Source organism: Rhipicephalus microplus, chromosome 2 (genome assembly GCF_043290135.1).
Source record: "Rhipicephalus microplus isolate Deutch F79 chromosome 2, USDA_Rmic, whole genome shotgun sequence".
NCBI classification, from domain to species: Eukaryota; Metazoa; Arthropoda; class Arachnida; order Ixodida; family Ixodidae; genus Rhipicephalus; species Rhipicephalus microplus.
The window spans coordinates 97,720,185-97,740,759 of NC_134701.1; the positions used below are offsets into that span (position 1 = coordinate 97,720,185).

Here is a 20,575-nt window from a genome sequence, read left to right on the forward strand (position 1 = left end):
CCTGTAAGAGAACAACGTAGCACACTGAGTTGATCAAAAATATGTTTCACAATGGTAGTAAAACATGGCACATTTTAAAAATTGTGTGATTTTATTAGCTCCCATGTGGCTGATTGAATTAAAAGTAGTCTTGAGTACTACCGCTTAATGTTAATAAAGTTTAAAATATTTTTTTGGATTGATATTTAAATATATCCTGCATTCTTCAGCCCAGTGATAAGTTTGCCTTATTGATTGAAGTATAGGCCGCGTGTTCATGAATTGTTAGTGTCAGTTTCATAGAGGTCTACCAGTATTAAAAATCAACACAAATTTTAAAAACTATACAGGAACGTAGTTCTTGCTGCAGCACAATTATCGGTATTTGTACATTTCGCAAACATCGAAAAGTAAAAAAAACCTCGTTTTCAAGGTTGCTTGAACGTAGCTTAGGAAATTAGGCGACGAGAACCTAACTCATACGGGGTTTCTTGTATTAACAATTTATTCCTTTAGTGTCGCATAAATTTTTGCATCTTGTTATAAATTGGAAAGCGCTATGCTAAGAATACGTATCATCAAAGAATCTGGCGTCGGTGATTACTTGAGGACAGCGCTTGAACGAAGCAAAATCTTCCGGTAAACAAACGTCAGTATGTTGAAGGATAATATACGTAAATGTATGTTTACTGGCACAGAACATTTATTGAAACACTCTGAATCAATGTTTTTCAAAACGATAAAATCAAGTCTTATGATCACCACGATGAAGAAATAACAGCGAAAATTATTTCAGTTGCTTTGAACATAGGCCTGCCTACATATTATACTGAACAAGAAGGTCAAGCTGTACAACACCATGGTGACTTGTGGAGTTGTGTGCTTTCCCGCTATCTGTGCTAGACACTTGTGTAGGCCCTCGGCATTGTGAAAAAGACCGTCTTAGTCTGGCGGAACGAGAACGGCTTAGTAAAAATTGCTTTCTGTTCTGGCTCACGACAGCAGCTGCCAAGAGTTGTTTGGATGTTTGGGTGGCAGGTTAAGAAATTCTGTATGCGGACAGTGAAAAGTGTCAATAAATGGGGAAGATTTATGATGCTATGCCAGGAACATAAGAATTAGGAGATAAAGCAACTCTCTTTCAGCTATAATAAAAGCTGTAAAATAAAAATGGCAGGGTCTACATTTTTGTTGATATTTACCATAGATTTGTTTTTAGCACAAGTGATGCCTGTTACTGATTGTTAAAATTGTCTCATAATTCAGCTTTATTCGGTTCACTAATTTCTTGATCTAGATCATTAACTACAGCTCAAAAAATGCAAAGTTATGAGTGATAAGATAAATGGAATATTAGCACACTCCAACCTGAGAATTGATTTTATTATGTGAACTTGGAAGAAAAAGCGACTACTGCCAACTGTATTTACAAGATAACCTTGGTAAATTTCAAAGAACACTGAAATCGACCTCCATTTTCCAGAATGCAGGCGTGCTGCATTTTTTTTGCTATACGTCTTTCGAAAAACAAAACAGAAGAACGAAAATTATACTACTTTTTTATTGCAACAAAATTCTGGCACCGACCTATCTCCTTCGCGGCCTTGCACATTTCTAGAAAACTAAACCAACGTTTCGGTGAGAATAAAAAAAAACAAACTATAAGAATACCTCACTCACTTTGGTGAGAAGCGTGCGTTTGATTACGCTTAGTCTCCATACAAAAAAAGAACAACGCTAAAAAATTATAGAGCCCTGGAGATTTGCCTTAAGGTGTTGAACAAAAGAGCGATATGCTGTTCTAGTGCGAACTTCAAACACTTAGTGCATTAGATCTTTTAGAGCCTGCTGTGCACGAACTACGTTGCCTTTAAGGTGCAGTTGCGTGAGTGCCTTTTGTAGTGGGCGACTGGCTTCAAACCACAGAGCCATTATGAATATAACTCTTTCGTTACCGCGCAAGACTGGTTGCTTTTATATGTCTTAAGAACATTGTTTTAGCCAGTTTGAAAAGTACTCCAGCAAGCATTGTAGCGTACTAAACTTAGCAGAATGTAATGCACTTTCAAAAAAATAAATGGGGTAGAGTCGGAAAAAATATTCTAGAAGGAATGAATATGTGAAAAGTGTGAGTTGTTGTCACCAGCTGGTAAACAGTTGAATAAAAACACTATATATAAAAAAATACTCAAAACAGAGAAAGTAATAATATAATTTTTGAAAATAAATGACCCTAGAACAGTATAAAATAATTATTGTTGTACAAAATGCTTCTCTTCACACAGACAAATGAAATAAAATACGAGGGGCTACTTCATTGTTCATGCCATTCGGTGAAACACAGAATAGTTTTTCGTGACACACAAGTGTATTCGTACACTCTTCTGATATTTTTGGTGCCTTGCGATAAGAGTCTCCGCGTATTTCAATACAGATGGATATCCGTGATGTAAATAATCCCTCTATGAATGAGATGTCCAATGAACGTCGCTATTTCATCTAGCGTCACCTCTTTCCTTGAGTCACCTCACTCTGGATAGGTTGGCGTTTCAATATATGCATCCAAGCTCATTTCATTTAATTTTTGTCCATATCCTAAAAAAAAGGGACAATATTACGCGCAGTTCTAAAATGATTCGCACTGCTTCGTAGTCAGGGCCAAGATGTGCTCCGGGGGCCTTCTTCCCGTAAGGAGAAGGTCTGCAGCCAGTGCCACCACACCGCGCCCTAGCGAAGTGTAGAGCACGCATGTAACCTAAGTAACTATAAGATTATGCGACAAAATCAGGAGCTATACGCACTTCCGGCGGAGAAGATAACTTGAGGATGTTAACAAAACAAACCCATAAACAGCTACGGATGTCTCAGGCTGACGCAAAACATCATCTTCATAAAACTTGAAGCTGAGGTGCTGTCATCCACGAAATTTCAGCTCGTTCTCAATCAAATTAGGTGGGGTCGCAAGACAGTTTCAAGCAGCGCATGTGTTTTGCAGCACTGATGCACACCCATGCGCGTGCGACGGCCGCGTAATAGGAGCGACTAGTGACACTAGATGTAACCCTGTGTCTGATAGAATGATACAAGCAAAACTAAAGTGGATGGAAACTGGCCGTGACAGCCACCTGCACACTTTATACATGCGGCGAACCTTAAGAAATATTTTTTGTAGAATTAAGTTTTCTTGACTTCTAGCAACAGCTCTCTAAGATTACTTGGCACCGATTTCCGACAATTATTACTGCTCAACTCGGCCAAATTTCGAAGCGCTAACACATCAATTTGATATTTAGCTTGCAAAGTTTTTTTTATTACAGAACTTAGATGTTACTCTAGCATGACTATGAGGAGCACGCATTATCTCAAGTTCACCAGCCTAGTGTATTTGCCAACTACACACGCACATTGGTTCAAGCAAATGTCTGTGAAAAATCACTATGTTGCTCAACTTGGCAATTTCAAAAAAATTCTAAAAGTTCAGTGGCTTAACTAACTACTAGAGATCGGTGGTTGCACAAAAAAGAAATTTAACATGCCAAAATTGATGACCAAAGAGCAACGATCACCTGTGATCGATTTGAATAGGCGTGGTAACAAAAGAGGCGAGATGTTCTGACTTCCGCTGGCAATAAGTGCTTGTACTACGCATTATTATTGCAATATTTCATGTTACATGGGAAGTCAAGTATACAGTACGCATGTGCGTGTAAATCATGAAAGCTACTTTCACTGCATTTGCAGCCACAGGAAGCTCTATTCACTCTATTCACAAGCAGACGCGTGACCATGTTGTAGAACATTGGCTTACCATGCAAATGACCTCGGTTCGATCCCCACTCGGACCCAAATGAACCGATCATCATTCGGTATAACCACAATTATAAGTAAGCAGCTGCGCTTGAGTGAAATGTGTTGAAGTGCGAACACCAGCCGACGTCAAAGTGGGTGCTTCCTTAGAGCACAATACCCACTTTACAAAGACGTCGACATTTCGAGTGCTTAGGGTGCTTCGCACATAAACCGCCAAGTGAAGAAACGTTGATGGTATACATGCATAGGTAGCCTTACTTTGATCAACATGAACAGCCCGGCTACGCCCACTATGTTGCTCCAAAGAACCAGTTCCGGCACTTGCGGCTGTCACGTTACCTCCGCCAAGTATCCTGCCTTACTGAACTTTATCGTGTCCCTCGTGCGTGTGCCTTGTTCTAGAATACAGTCCGTTATTTTTAAAACAACAGTGGCACATCCCACGTAAAGTTGAAATCGATGATATGCGAAGCATGAATGAGGACGGTTGATATGTCAGTTGTAGATACGCACAGTTACGGGGCTCCTTAGCCGTTTCCCAAGCTAACAGGCCAGATTCAAAGTGGCCTCCGGAATAGGCGGGAGAAGGATTAGCCGGGATTCTAAGTCAAATTTTTTCTGGCTAGGTACGGCCTGTGGTTACACGTGACGTTTCCGTAGGTCACCTGATGCTGACGCGGTTGTGTAAAAGAGTACTATTGTCACGTGCTTGTCCAAAAGAAAGACAATGACAGTTGTGCATGTGCCATGAAGTACAATGACATGGTTGAAAAAGAAGAACTCTCTTGCGCGTTCTGATAAAAAGAACCTACCTGCTTCAGGTGGGTCAGTTTCCCCGGCAAGACCTCTGTTTTGACGTCGTGACACTGGTGGAGGTGCTCGAGCCTACAACCTGATGCAGGACAGTCACTCGGACCCGTTTACCTAGTCCAGAGACTCAGCCCCTCGTCACGACTCCAGTGCACCGATTCAGTCGGCGCCTACTAGGCCTAAGTCCATAGTCCACACCTGTTCCGCCTCTTTCCAGCATGGCAGCTCCTACGACATCCACGGTTATCCCGCCATCGCAGACCACTCTTTCCTCCCAGGTAACTCAAGAACATCCTCGCGTTCCGGAAGTTTTCCTTGGGGAAGAGTACGAGGATGTCAAGGACTGGCTCGAACAGTTCGCATGGGTCACTGTATCCAACCACTGGAGCGCACAGCACAAACTTGGCCGTGCATATTTCGCACTGGAAGATAGCGCTCGCACGCGGTATGAGAACCGCGAGGCTACATTCCGATCTTGGGAAGACTTCCGTCGAAAGCTCCACGCTACATTTTTGAATTCGGACTGACGGGATCGCGCACAGCAAGTGATTGAGGGACGCGTGCAAAAACCCAATGAAACAGCCGCCATGTGCGCATCCGTCTGTTTCGACGAGCTGACCCTGACATGCACGAGGCGAAGAAGGTGCGTCACCTAATGCAGGGTGTTAGGAAACATGTGTTTGCGGGCTTCGTACGAAATCCACCTACAACAGTAGAGGAATTCATAAGAGAGGCGACAGTCATCGAACGCGCACTGCAACAACGGCGCCGACACTTTGACCGCCTGCAGAACCACGCGGAAGTAAGTGCTGCAGCTCAGAACACTGCCATATGCGAAAGTTCTCTGCGACAAATGATTAGGGAAATACTGCGTGAGGAACTTCGGGCCCTCTGCGTTCCCCCTGCCCAACCGCCAGTCGCATCTGTTGCCGAAATCGTCCGCCAGGAGTTGAGGTAAGCCATTACACTACCCAGCACCTCCACCAGTGTCACGACGTCAAAACAGAGGTCTTGCCGCAGAAAATGAGACACCAGAAGCAGGTAGCTTCTTTTTAACAGAACGCGCAAAAGAGCTCTTCTTTTTCATCCATTTCATTGTACTTCATGGCACATGCACAACTGTCATTGTCTTTGTTTTGGACAAGCACGTGACAATATTTTACGCATTCGAGAGCGCTTTCTCGCCGATAATCCCTATTGAAACGTTCCGTATGATGCGGAGACCTCAAGTACGGAATTATCGGAATATGGAAGACGTATGATGCGGACTCCGCATCTCATGGAGAGACGCATGATGCGGACTCCGCATTTTATGGAAAGACGTATCATGCAGAAAAACTGAAATGTGTGCATGCTACGTCTGAATCTAGTGCAAAGCAATATAATGTGTAAATTGAATAGACGCCCACATCTTGAGTACATGCAATACTGTGTACAAATCACAATATTTTCTAAATATGCATGATGAGGGATTGAATGATCGGCATCTTACTAATTATTGTGTGGCGGAAGCAAAATTAGCTTTTAAATAAAATACGTTACAAAGATACTCAATCAACATGCTAGCAATCATAAATGGTGGTTACATTGCAAAACACTAATGCAGTGTTCTATGCAAGACATAAAGAACTTATAAAGTTATTATTTGCGATAGAGAAGCATTATTGTACACATCAGCCCTGCTACAATCAATATATTTTTTTATTTGTCTGTATGCTTCAGCTGTGAATAGCGACATTGCAGTGTTGATGGTACACAAATGAGGTGACTACACCGTAACTTCACAAGCTCCACCGAAGCCACAGGATGGTGGCACAAAACCCAATGTAAAAGCAATTTTGGAATGAAATTTTTGAACATAAATAATAATCATAGCACTGTGAAAGTGTGGCGCTGTGTTTATCTCATGAACGCCTTGTGGAGATCGGCGAAATGCTGCTTGAGGCTCTGGCACCACTGTTGATTTGGGAGGTCACTGCCACAGAACCTATGTGGCCTTCGTAGGCACCTGAAAATGTAAATAATTGGCACAAATAATGTCAGAGACACATGTTAGCACCTTAGTTCACATGCACAAGAAATATAACACACATAATGAAACTGAAAATGTAAGGCACACAATTCTTCATGTTCTGCATAGGTGAATAATAAAAGAAATAAGTGTATAAATTAGTTCTGCACATTAAAGAAAACAACATGCTTATCACAGTGAAAATAACTAGGCTTTCACAATTTTCAATGGTAGAGATAATCTATTGATATGTCCTTATAGAATTATGATTTAAATGACTCCTGCACAGTAAAACTTTAGGAACTACCAGTGAAAGCTCTCAATGTAGATTTATTAGTGTGTGCATGTACATCTGGAGCCTTCATACTATACAGTTTGTGCACAAAATTGACATCTTGAACAATTTTGAGAGGTAAACCTTGCAAATTATGAAGGTTAAATTTACCATGAAAGCAAGCAGGATCAGGCAGGTGCCATTAAAAATATGTGCAAGCCAGACAACTATAACCGAACTGCACAGAAATAGGGGCGCAAGAGTAACAGAAATTTGGCTGCTGACCCGCAGGTCGAAGTATCGAATCCCGGCTGCATTTCCGATGGAGGCAGAAATGCTGTAGGCACGTGTGCTCAGATTTGGGTGTACGTTAAAGAACCCCAAGTGGTCGAAGTTTCCAGTGCCCTCCACTACGGCGTCTCTCATAATCATATAGTGGTTTTTCGGACGTGAAACCCCACATAAAAATCAAGAATAACAGAAATAAACTGCCAACAGAAAAGTTGAGTGCATGTGCTATCTGTAAGTGCTTACACCTTACTACATACAGCATGCTCATTCCATTTTAAATACCGATATTAAAAATAACTGCTCTATTAGGAATGTAAAAGGTAAGGTAGAACTGAACGACTCTACAACAAGTGACCCTATTATGACATCACGTTTTCTTATAACAAAATTGACTAAGACTCTGAAATATCATTATGCAAGAAAAAATCTTCAAAAGAACAATCAAGTTTGAAATCATATTTTTTAATATGGCTACTATGACTATAACCAAGAAATCGGCCTAAATATGGCTAATGTTAGTTTTTATGGCCTATGTTCACTAGACAATGAACTATATTACAAAAAGCACAGTGTTCAGGCAAAGCACCACACAAAAAAAGAAAGAAGCCCTTTTTGTTATTACCTACAATGCCTTCGAAATGGTATTTTTACCTCTACTTTCCGCTTTTTATCTAAGTAACTGGTGTGAAACAAGTTAGCTGAAAATGCACTGTGCCTCCAAAACCTGTTGGTGGAATCTGCATTTTTAAAAAATGGTGAAGCTTGCACTGAATTAGGCTCCACAAGCCTTGGAACAGCGAGACTGCATGACTCTTAGGACTACTTTGGTTACTTGTGTTTTGTTTCTGGGCCTAAGCATAAAGACGAGGGCTTAACTGAATTGCTGCTAACAAACAAATGCTTTCGAAATTGCCCGACTGTCAAAGGATGCTCAGACATTTGTTGTTTTTCGCACTGGGCTATTCTACACCAAACATACAAACCCTACTGCCTGGCGACCATCACAGATGTATAGTTAAAAAATCGATGGTAATTTACTCTTCTGAAAATAGATATTTGCAGAAATGTTTTGAAGAGAAAAAAGTAGTGGTCACGTGGGTACCTTCAGAATTTCGCAGATTGTCGTGTGGGTGTTATTCGTGAGAAAAATTTTGAAGTACCGCTTTTTCTTGCCATATCATGTTTGATCTACATATTAAGTAAAGGTGCTTCTTAAAGTATTTGAAGCCGAGTAACATTAGTGCAGTTTTTCCGCTACATAGTCTTTGAAGAATTCAGCCAAACTGTTTATCGTTTGCATTTCTTTTATGGCAATACTGCACTTTGTATGAATATTTGAGCCACAAATACTCACTGCACAGAAGTTATATTTCATGAAAAAAAATAATGTTAGGTCCAGATTACAAATATCACTATATAATCGTTTTTGTCCACATTGAGAGGCAGTTTGAGCTGTGTGTTCGTCTAATTGAATATTACTTTTATGTGTAAGTTGAAGGCAAAAAACATTTCTTGTTTTATGGCAAGTGTTATCGTTACAATTTTTGTTTAAATGAGGAAAATGATTTTCGAAGTCTCCTATTGAGGGCCATGGGAAACTTCGGAACGGAAGCTGTCGTATATCACTTGCAGAAAACAGCCATCATAAGAAAACTTCAAAAATTCATTTCTACTGCAAGACAACGTGTAATCATATAACTTGCCATATAAAGAGAACTGCTTCCTTGCTTTTGATGTGGCAAAAAAATGCACTAATACTACTGAGCTTCATGCACTACACACAATCACCTTTACTTAATACCTAGACCGAATTTGGTGTAGAAGAGGCAGTATTTTTGAAACGCTTTTTACTTTTTACAAACAACACCAAAACGACATCCTGGGAAGTCCAGAAGGCACCAACGTGGCCTAATATTTTGTTCTCTGCGATATATTTTAGCATTTTCCTGTTTTCGATACAGTAAACGAGCACAATATTTTTTTTTCAAAACACATTTAGGACGGTTGGCAAAATGGCTGGGATGTTTGATGTGTAATTGCCTCACTGCCAGCATTTATTCTTCCGAAGCTCAAGCTATCACCTCTCTGTTACTGCCTCTCTCACATACAATGCCTGCATAGGAAAGAAAAAGAAAGGCAGGTCCGACAAAGTTCACAAGGCAAGATATTTTCATGTGGGATAAATTCATTACCATAAACAACAGCAAAATAACATTCATTTTGAGTAGTCCAAGACACAAGCTATATACCCGCATACTAAGAGCCAAGCACAAACTTTTCATTTGAACATGTGTGGTGATAGACAGGAAGCACTTATTGCAAGACTAATCAGTCTCTAATTAACTGAATGGAGTACAATGCACTATTCAATCCAACACCACATAGGCATCTTTGCGATAGCAAAACCATGTGTCACACTAGATGGGACAATGCAAATGTAACAAAAAAGGTGAAAAAAGAAAACAAGGAAAAAAAGAAGAAAAGGGGGGATGCAAAGTAGGAGCAGTGTAGCACTACTTTTACTTTGCATCCCCTTTTCTTTCTTCTTTTTTCTTCTTTTCTATCACTTATCTTTTTTTGCTTCCCTTACCCCCAACTCCCGACAGAAGAACACTTTGTATCAGCGTAACCTGAAAAGAAGCACGGGCTTCACTTTTTTGCGTTATAGGTTTTTTTTCGCACTAACATTTCCAACAGGCACACACGCCTACACCAAAAGATGATGTCATTACTGACCCCATTTAACACGCCAAGGAGGACAAGGTGACTTCTAAAAAATAGGTCCTCCTATTGCAACATCGGCCAACCTGTCTGAAGCACTTCCACTGTTCACCCTGATTACCCCACTAGATGTTTCCATCTGTCGACTCACATCTTCATTTTGGATAACACTAAGACGAGCTTACATTGATGAATGCGCACGAAAGTTTATTGATGTATCATGTATCAGATTAAGCAACTCTGTTAAAAAATTATTGATAGCTTGCTTTCAGGCTTTTTATACTGTAGCCAGAAGCTTCGTAATGTCTTCTATGCACATGAACCAGATTGACAACGTAATGCACAACATGCTTAAGAATACTGCGAGGAACATGATAACGACAAAACGACCAGCCACCCAAATTTTTTGCTGTACATGTTTAAAAAATGTTCATGTACACCCAAACGAGGTGCTTATGATACAAGCCGAAATAACCTACAAGTAGGGCCTTGGAGCCTTCTGGAAGTAGACGTGTTGCATTTTTTCTGTGGAGGGCTTTACACCCATAAGTGAGGAACAAAACTCCTGTTTAATGAAGAATGTTGGCAGCTATCAGTTATTGAAAAACATAATGCAGCTAATCTTCCCCGACACATCTGTACATTTAGAGAGGTGACGTAGCTTCTGTGATCGTGGCAGTAACTCCAACAGGACCAGTGCGAAAATTGGCACTACTTGGCTAGACAAATGTCCAAACATGCCTGCCCGACTCCCTCTAGCCATCCCGGCTGAATCTGACACATGATTTCTTAACTGCTGGCTGGACAAAAACAAACCCACTGAAGCACTCACAATACACAGCGTGAAGTTCCTTTGGAGTGGTCAACCTCGTCTTCTGCGATGAAAGAGCAGCACTGTGTACTGATAAGGCACTCGTTGCAATGGTTTTCAATGCCACACAGTGACCTTGCTGTTCCTGTCGAAGAGAGTTCCGGGAGCTTGGAGGGTGCTTGCTCTTTTCTGGGGGCTGCTGCCACTCCTCGTTTTCTGCTCAAGGTCAACCTGCACAAAGTTGTAGACGAGGCTTTAAGAGTTGTATATAATGATATACAAATTTTCGCTGAACACACAATTCCTCGTGGCACACTGAGGAATTTCTTATAAAACTTAAGGCCTCGCATATTCAAACATTTACAATCGATCCGAAGATGCACTCGACTCTAAAGGAGCAAGTTCGTTATATAGTGTATATAAAGAAAGGTCATTCACCACAACCACAACTACAGTTGCACACGAAAACGACATTTTACACGATGCTGTTTATTTACATGGTCCATTTTATTTTATTTACACTGTCCATTTTACACGGTCCTGTTTTACACGATCTGGTCTGCATGAACTCTTGAACCGGCACCATATAGGTTGAAAGACACACACAGAGTTTGAGAGAAACCCAGTTTCCCGTGGAGCATCCTCTTGCACTATAACAACACATCTCAATCTAGTTAGTTGGTCAGAACGAGGTGAAAACAACTCGCACTTGAAAAGCACGGGCAGAAGGAATGACGCCTGCACCCTGTGCTCCCTGTTAATTCTCGTTGAGGGTGCATGTTTCACCTTATTCTTATGCAATTTCGCATTTAAAACATTGTTCGCTGCATAATCTTTGTGGCGTTAAAGTGTGTGATACCGTCATGTGTATCCCATGTAATTTATAAAAATAGATTACAAGATAGCTTGATTCAAAAATAACAAAGTGCATCCAGCGCCATGTCCTGTAGCCATTCTTTAGGCAAGTGGCAGAATGATTTATTCTTCAAAACATATCTTACTTGTAACCACTACAAGAGCTAACTCGTGCACTGGCACATTCTGTTTGCCTCTTCAGATTATAAGGTACCTTTTTTACACCAGAAAATCTTCAAGAAGAATAGGAGTGTTGTAATTGGGAAGAAAGAAAAGTAGAAGAAAAAAAGATAACCTGCCCTCTACAGGGACCGAGCCTGCGAACTTCGAATAACATGTCCGACGCTCTATCAACTGAGCTACCATGGCGGCTATCCCTCTTCCACTTTGTACGGTATATATGTGCCTTTATACATGAAAGAGTCAGTCAGCGCTGCCTAATACCATTATGGCGAGTGTGGGACACCCTTTTTTTTGCCTACTGGCAATTACATTACGATTGCAATTACGTTACGATTACTTCCAATATTCCTATACTTCTTTGGCAGCATTATGCATCTGTCAGTTCTCAGAAAATCTGCTAGTCACAGGAGGTGGCAATGATTCGCCCTCCCACCAAAATGCATGTACTTGAACACATGCACAACTGATAAAAAAAAACAAGTCACACACCGCTAAGATTACTGAGATTCACTGTTTCAGATTCATGAGTAAAGGAAAGAACTATAAATTTAAGGGTTTGCTGTCTTTGTTGAACACATTATAATGAGAACTAGCACAAAATGATGCCAGACAAACTATAGGGGATGTTATAAAAAGTAACTTTAACAAAATTGTGAAAAGAAAAGTGAACAAAAACGTAACTTGGCAACGTTTTTCGACAATTCAATTGACATTACTTTATACAACATCCCTATATTTTACTGGGTAATGTTGTCGGGTAATTCTCATTATTAGAGTGGTGGGTAGGCTGACAAAGAAAGTATATGGCAAAGAAAGCATATGACAAAGAAAGTATACTTCTTTTGAACACCTAATAGTTTGAGGACCTTAAAACAGCGCAAGCTACTTTGAGTAGACCAGTATATTTAGTTGGAGCAAAAAAAAACGTATACACATTTTTACCAGGCTTTTAACACACTTTGAAACATAAAAGTGTATGCTGCCAGTAATGTTAAGTACCACTACTTTTGTCACACCATGCACTGTAGCAGGTGTAGTTAGAGTGGTGATAGTGAAGGATTATTCAAGCACGCTACCAACTGCGTTCACATCAATGGTCGCGTATTTTAAAAATAAACCTGCTGTATAGTAAAAAAATTTTAGAGCATTTATGATTTTATCTAAATCAAGATAAACCGACGGGTTAAGCAAACCATTTGCATAAAATCAAAAGGCATAAAGTGATTCATGTATTATAACTAAGTGAACAATTTCAGCAACGCAAGGCAAAGTGACAACAGTTCTATTAAAAACCCCTCTCATTATAACATGCATGAAAAGCACCACACCAGAATATTTTATAGTGCATGTAATATCGAGACTACTAGACTGTCTATTGACCTTTTAGAAGAAGGGTATCTCCTTCACGTTCAAGGGGCAACCACTTAGCCTTTTCCTGAGCTTTTCTGTGAATTTTTCCTGAACTTCAGATATCATTAGGATTGATTTAGAGTGAACAGATTTTGCTTACGCATTGAAACCTAGTTCTGTATGTAACTGCATTTATGGGTGCCAAACCACCTCCAATTAATTTTTAACATTAAACCAATTTTAACTGCAGCAGCACAACTAGCTATGGGTTCCCAAAAAGTAGCTAGAAACAATACCTTTACCTCTTTGAGCCTTTTGGAAGTGTTCAGCTTCTCAGTGTTCACCTTACAACATTTTTTTAAATACGTGTTTGTGTGCCCACTGCACTTGCTCCTTGAACAGTGAGGAGGAGCTAATGGCAAGAAGAGACAAGAAAGGACCATAGGAAAAAAAGCGAAATAAGCGAGGACCTCTTTTGTATTGTACAATTTGTGTAACATTACTATTGCGACAACATATAGACAATAATCACGGCTATGCATCTATTGTAGAGTCATACACAGCTGCAACACCACGACTAAATTTCAACCTTGTGTTGGTTTAGGATCCCTTTATAGTGGCAAGCTAATGATATCTGCATTTGTTTGGCACATATTAAGATGCAGTGAAATGTGATATGGTAATCTCATTTAGAATGCACGTTATGTGGCTTCATTGTATATGTGGCCACAAGTAACTCTGGTTGCAAAGCTATATGGCAGAGCCTAAACAGACGTCACCGACCACTCCAATCTGAACTTGCCTTTGCTACTTGCCCATTATCATCCCAGCAAAAACTGAATAATTGAATCTGCTACAGATATGTGCTAGCTTATGCTAAGGACCAAGTATGAAGGGTGTTTTGTCATTATTGAGATCAGTTATTTGTTCAAGAACACTTGCTGTCATCAAACACAAATACATTGCTGTCGAAGCACCAAGACTCAAATATGAAGCAAAAAGAAGTGTCTCTTTAAAAATTAAAGGCCAAAAGGTGCAAGATAAATATTTGATATACTTGGGATGTAAGGCACGCACAAGAGGTGCTGCCATATTATACTTTTCCTTGTATTGAAACCTGCTTGCTTTACTCACCCAACACATCTGTAAAGATGCCGTGAAAACACCAAGGAGCTGATGCAGCAAGGTTGAACACATGTCCAGGGATTCCACCAATCCTAAGCAGCCCTACAGCCTCCACAGTCCTGCAACCATTTGTAAGATAAATATAGTTTTATCCAAATTTCTTGGTTTGCAGACACACATGCAAGACGCATAACCACTCTATAGGAAGTTTTCATGATAATGTGCTGGGTAGCAAAACGGATGCCAATATCAAGTATCCCGGCCTGCCGCTTCTTTATTTCCGTTCTTAATTAATCAATCCATGGTTAATAAATGTTCCCCCAATGTGAAGTGTACTGGCAGTTCGGTGAAGAATCGCAATGTATTTCAAACACAGTCCAATTCATGGCAAGTAAGCAAGCAATAGCGTTTTGTCAGCTGTTCGAGAAAAGAACATGAAGTTTAGCTAAAACCCATGTTTTTTATAAACACCATTCAATTTGATATCAAAGTTGTGAGCATTATGTGAAGGAACACGGATTCATGTTTAATCAACGATTTCTTATATTGTACTGATATGAATGCAACTAACTGAATATGAAACGATAATTTTTGCTTAAGAATTTAGAGTTATGAACACTACCGTACTTGCCAGCTGCATCTTGCCCAAAACAGCGGCAAGATGGGCTAGTTTCTGTAGGTGAGCAGTAATGAGCAGTGCAAAGTAACAACAAGAAACACCAGTAACCACAGTATGGGGCAAGCACAGACTGCCAACTGCATAATTTATTGCACAAAAGTTCGCCTGAATATCAGTCAGACAACTCGTGCAAATGAAGATCCAGTTGGGAATGAACAAGTTACGAAATCAACAATGCCTGCTTTCACTAACAGGACCCTCATTCGCATAAAGTATGCAGCGATAGGCCCCTACCGAGGTACGTCACAGCATGATGTCACTGGCACACGTAAAAGGTGTGGCTGGAAAAACACTCCCGCTGGTGGCTCAGCGCGGTACAGTCGTGCGGTGTTTGGGGCAAGTTTTAATTTTTCAAAGCTTACACTTCACGTTACAGTGTTGACATTAGCTGTAGTATGTGTCAGCAAACATGTAGCTGTGTGGTAAAATATTTGCCACGCTGTCTGTTTATCTTGAAGAAGTGAACACACGTGGTGGCCTGTGCGAGGAATGGCGGCATAGTCTTCAAAAATGTGCACTGTTGATTGCGGCATGTAGTGTGCATTGAAAGGTATTGAGAATATCGGTTCAATTGAGAATATTGTGTGTGGTGTGTGCAGTGTCAATAACAAAGTGTCTTGTTTGCGAAGACGTTAGCACTCATGGCAGGGACCGGTTGATGAAAAAACTTGATTCGACATTTTAGTCAAGGTAAATATGCACTTGACGCGACCATGTGCGAGAGGGTACATCTCGGTGTTTTCGCTGTGTGCAGAAAAAATTGCATGGCCACCGGGCTTGAAGATACCATTTGCTGAAGCTGCATGTATGAATCGCCCCGACGAGTGCGCAAGCCCAATAAAGGTATAACTCGTTTTATCGAAGGCCTCATATGTCTTAATGTAATAAGCAGAGATTCTTGTTTCACGTATACTCAGTACTTTCACCGCTCGATATTCATGAAGTGACAATGCACACTACAAGTTTGTGTGTTAGGTCCTAAGGGAGCAATGTAAATATGCAAATAAGTTGTAGGTGTCAGATGCAGCGATGTAACTGCACAAAAGATTACGTATACACTAGGCTACAGGTTTAGAATCGCATACATCTCAGTGGTCTATCAGGAACGTCACAAACAACTTTCTTGCCAACCAGCCCTTGCACAGAGGTAGGGAAAGGCTGGCACGGTGCTCGAAGTGACGTCACACTATTTGCAAACATAGAGAGGTTTCTTACTTAGGCAACATTTTGAACAATATATTTTTTAGATGCAAGACTGTACTCGTCCACATTGATCATACTGATGTCTTTTGTTGTTATTTTGTGCTGTAAATTACTAGGCATTTAGTCACCATGATCTTTAAAAGCTAATTTCAGTGTTCTCTCTCATACTGCTGACAACTGTGTTGTTGCATAAATTGGGCAAAAAAGAAACACAGAAAGGCTGTCACAATAAATACACCAAAATGCGTATTCTCCTGCAAACAAAAGTCGGCACTGGTCCTGTCATTACCCGTCTTCCTTCTCACTTTGCCTTAATTGTGCTGAAACAGCCAAACACCTGATGAGTTAGATGAGAAATATTAACGCATCAAAACTATAAGTGCTTGCATCAGCAACTACACAACAGCGTGATAACTGCACCCCTGCCACACAGCAGCGAAACATATTTTGAACATGCTCGCAGTGTACTATTTTATAAAAAGCAACTCTGGCAGATTACAAAATCTCACATTGTGCATGCAAGTTTTTTTCAAAGTCAGGCGTACAATGTAGGTTCTGGCCGGTACATTATTAGTTACAAGCAAAGGCGCCTTGCAGGTACACATGAAGATTGCACGAACACCTCTCTCTCTCTACACTAGACACACACATTATATCTTTCAACAAGCACACGCCACTGTTTAGGGGCATAATAACGCTCTACCGAGAACGTATTCTAATCAACCCCCTTAGGCGGTTGGCTAGGTGAATCGAGCCAAGTTACAAATTGTATCGCCCGCGAACGTAAACAAAATGCTGCTTTGCATCAAATTGCACTGCAGGCTTCGTTTAATCAACAACGTAGCAAGCGCCGTATGCGTCTTCCACACTACATTGCACATATGAAAAAATCGATCACCATACACATGCATGTTGCCGCAGTTGTCTCGAAATAGCTCCAGTAAGGCCGCGCCGATGCGCCATGGCTCTGCTGGCGTTAGCGTTGTCAAAGCGAATCGGCAACCGCACTCGCAAAGGCGCGTAATGTTGCCGTTTCACGACGCCTCGTTCGAGTGCAGCAACACACACTTGCACTGAGTGGCATACTTAGTCTACATAAAAAAGTGTCCCCCTTACCTTTAGTTTCTTTCACACCGTCCTGGGGAAGCGACCACAGGCGTCAGCCGTCACCTCGGAGTCCTTCGAGCGCCCGCCCAACCCGCCGATTCCTTGGACGACTCGCACTTGATCCGGTCTCGAACAACCGCGGCAATAGGGCGCAATCTTGGCACATCACACGAACGAGGAATGGCGCTTCCTTGCGTAAATTTAACAATTCGTGTTCTCGTGTGTAGCAGCGCAAACACATGAGAGACGCACCGAAACGGCATGCCCACGAAAACAAAGAAGAGAAACAACATGTGGCTTTAGCTGTGAATGGATTTGACTTGGATATCTCTGTGAGTAAAATAAAATAAACATCTGGCGCTGCTATAAACTGAAAAAAATGTATGTTATCTGGCAAAATAACTTTAAAAGTGATAAACGGTTATTCAGAAAACAAGTTACAACTTATGAATATTTTCGCAGGTCTTTGTTTTGTTTTTGTTCTAGCAGACGACAGCCTCCTACTGCTTCTACGACAGACGTAGTGCGGTCTCACGTTCGGTGCGTGTCGCCGACACAATGCTCTACAGTAGTGATATCACAGTTATAAATTCTGAATGAATCATAGGATGGCTACAAAGCAGTAACATTTCGACATAGTGCAGTACGCAATCTTTCAATGTATGACATTCCTTTGCTCTGAAGCAAATCGAAGCAAGCCGGCTGGCGCAATCAGCTGATGTCGCCACTACGCGAGGCATGGTCGTGCGCAATAGCGTCGCTCCCCGCGCTCGATTTGTCATCAAGCGATAGAGCTACTAAGTGGAATACAGCTAGATGCAGAGATTAATGGCGTATCACTCTAATTCCCTGTGGTGGCCGACTCAATCGCAAGAGAGCCCCGGGAAACAACCTTCAACTGCTCAAGCTTGTGTGTGGGTGTAAAAATACTTGTTTTCATCTGCGGCGGGGCAGCAATCTATAGTTGAAAGACATGCGAAAAGTATGTGACGTATATACAATCACAAAACATATGCACACAACAATAGATACGATCGCATATCGTACATAAATATGCCAACACATAGCGTGTAAAAAGCAAAGTTTTATACGTAACTTAAACTTACTTGAAGTCTAGCGTGAATAGCTTAGCAAGCTAACGCACTCAGTTCACGTACGCGAGCATACCTGAGTGGCGCAGGTTCGAGTCCTGCCAAGTGTATTTTTTTTTGTTTTTTTTTCAACGTTTTTATTGTACTGCTATCTTTTCCAATGCCTTAAGTTCTAAAACAAAATGAAAGCAATATTGCGTTCAAGTACGTATGTGGGACTGTGTTTTTGCGCAACAGTTATTAGTATTTTTATTTTCAATATTAATTTTTTAATTTATTTCATAATAAAACAAAATTAAGGAATAAGGGGAACATTGGGTCTGCTTGATTGTGAAGGGACTCGAGAAGTGAGAAAACTCAAACCAAAAAAATTATTTGAGAAAAAACTGAGCATTTCACAGCCGGACCAGTTTCTTCAAGGGTAAGCCCTAGGTATGCGCGAGACTTGCTATATGACTCATCTCAAGCTGTGGCAGTTGAGGGAAGGCTATATCACCGAGAAGCAGTTCCAAAATATATTTTGGTTGATGTTTTTTGATTCTTCCAAAATAAGGGCTGCACAATTGTGATCGAGCCAAACCAAGAATCGCGGGCACGAAGTCATGAGACAAAAAATGAATAATGTTGATTGTTTGAAAAATTGCCCTTAATAAAAGGAAGAGTTATGGAATGCTACGTAGCTTAACTCGCAGTAGGAATTTTATATATACATATAGATAGTTTAAAATGGACAATGTTGCACACACAGACATTGCTTAAATTTCTTTGCAGCACAGTTGAAGCATCTATGTAGAACTGAAGCATCAAGAGAAGCTCATGCGTCCTCACTTTATTGCGCTTTACATAGCTTGTATGCGTCCATGCAGCCATGATATGATATATTTTAAAGCATTTGCTTAACCTATAATCTTCTTATTCATTAAAGCTGGCCCATAAGTAGTGTCTTATGTAGCACTACAATTGAAGCTTAATCTGCATGGTGGTCTGATACAATGCTTTTGAAAATCTCAAAACGACCCAGCTCTATACACGACCATCCGAGCAACAATGATAAGCACCATTATGTGTCCGTACATATCAGTTGTGCTCTCATACTTAATTATTTTTCTGACCACTCCCTCTGCCCCTACCTCGTTTCTGTCGTGAAGCTGTGGCAAGTTGTGTATAGCTGTATTTATATTGTAGGAGCACATACTATCAATAAAAAATTATTTTTAGGCTACATGCGAATAGTTTTCATAGATTTTCCTTTCTTTTGTCGGTGCTCAGGAGAGCTAAGGTCATGGTCGATATTTTAGAACATTTCTCTTTGCCAATGTTAATGAGAACAGTTTCATTATTATTGACAATTTCATTCACATTGAATGTAGTTCTCATTATTATTGTTTCTACCAAAAAACGAGCCCTTGAAGTTATGCTTTTTTGGCTTGATTTGTTCTCGTGTGACAGCATGCAAGTAAAACGACAGTTATTGTCATTCCTTGTGAATGACACATTTTCCGTGTGACAGACTTTAGCACCTAGCTGGTCATCTGCAGAAGTTGTATTCATTCTGGAAAAGGGCGAACAGCGGTGACTGACAACACAGACTAGCCTGCATTATTCTTTTGTACTATAAATGTCACTGTGCGTTCATTTATAACTTTATAGAGCTCGGATTTCTTGCTGAAAATGTGACAGCAACTGTAGAGTTTCCACATTTTTGCAACAATCTACATGCCTTTCATACACTAGTGCACATTTTCGTAAGCACCTTACAAAATCTGTATATTTCCGTAAGACCTTACATTCTGCATTTTCCTTATGAAAGCTTCTGTACACTCCATACACTTTCCTTATCCTTCCATAACTTCCATAATGAAATCTCCGTATGCTCCATAAGTTTCCTTATCTTTCCATATTTTCCATAAAACTCACTCCATCCACGCCATAAAACTTCCTTATCCTTCCATATACTCCATAAAAAGCCTTCCATATATGCCATACATTTTTCTTATCTTTCCGTATTCTCCATAAAGAGCCTTCCGTATACGCCATACAATTTCCTTATCCTTCCATATAGTCCAGAAGAAGCCTTCCGTAAATGCCATACAACTTCCGTATATTTCCATAAAACTCCGTATTTTTTCCGTATGTAGCATAAGGAAATGTTACGGAGTCCATATATTTTCCGTAAGATTTCATACGGAACGTTTCCTTATGGATCTGTTAATATTGTTACGGGTAACTTCTTTACTAATCTATTTACAACGCACAGAACTCGACGAGCAAGATG

General features: G+C 40.5%; 1 long non-coding RNA gene across 1 annotated transcript; it reads right to left on the reverse strand.

Annotated features, from left to right (window-relative positions):
* Positions 1-4,600: 4,600 nt before the first annotated feature.
* On the reverse strand, positions 4,601-17,612 carry LOC142796332 (uncharacterized). The gene is made up of 4 exons (XR_012893751.1): positions 17,219-17,612; positions 14,230-14,339; positions 10,729-10,938; positions 4,601-6,607 (listed from the first exon to the last, which is right to left on the reverse strand). It is a non-coding gene; the product is annotated as an uncharacterized LOC142796332 (long non-coding RNA).
* Positions 17,613-20,575: the final 2,963 nt, after the last annotated feature.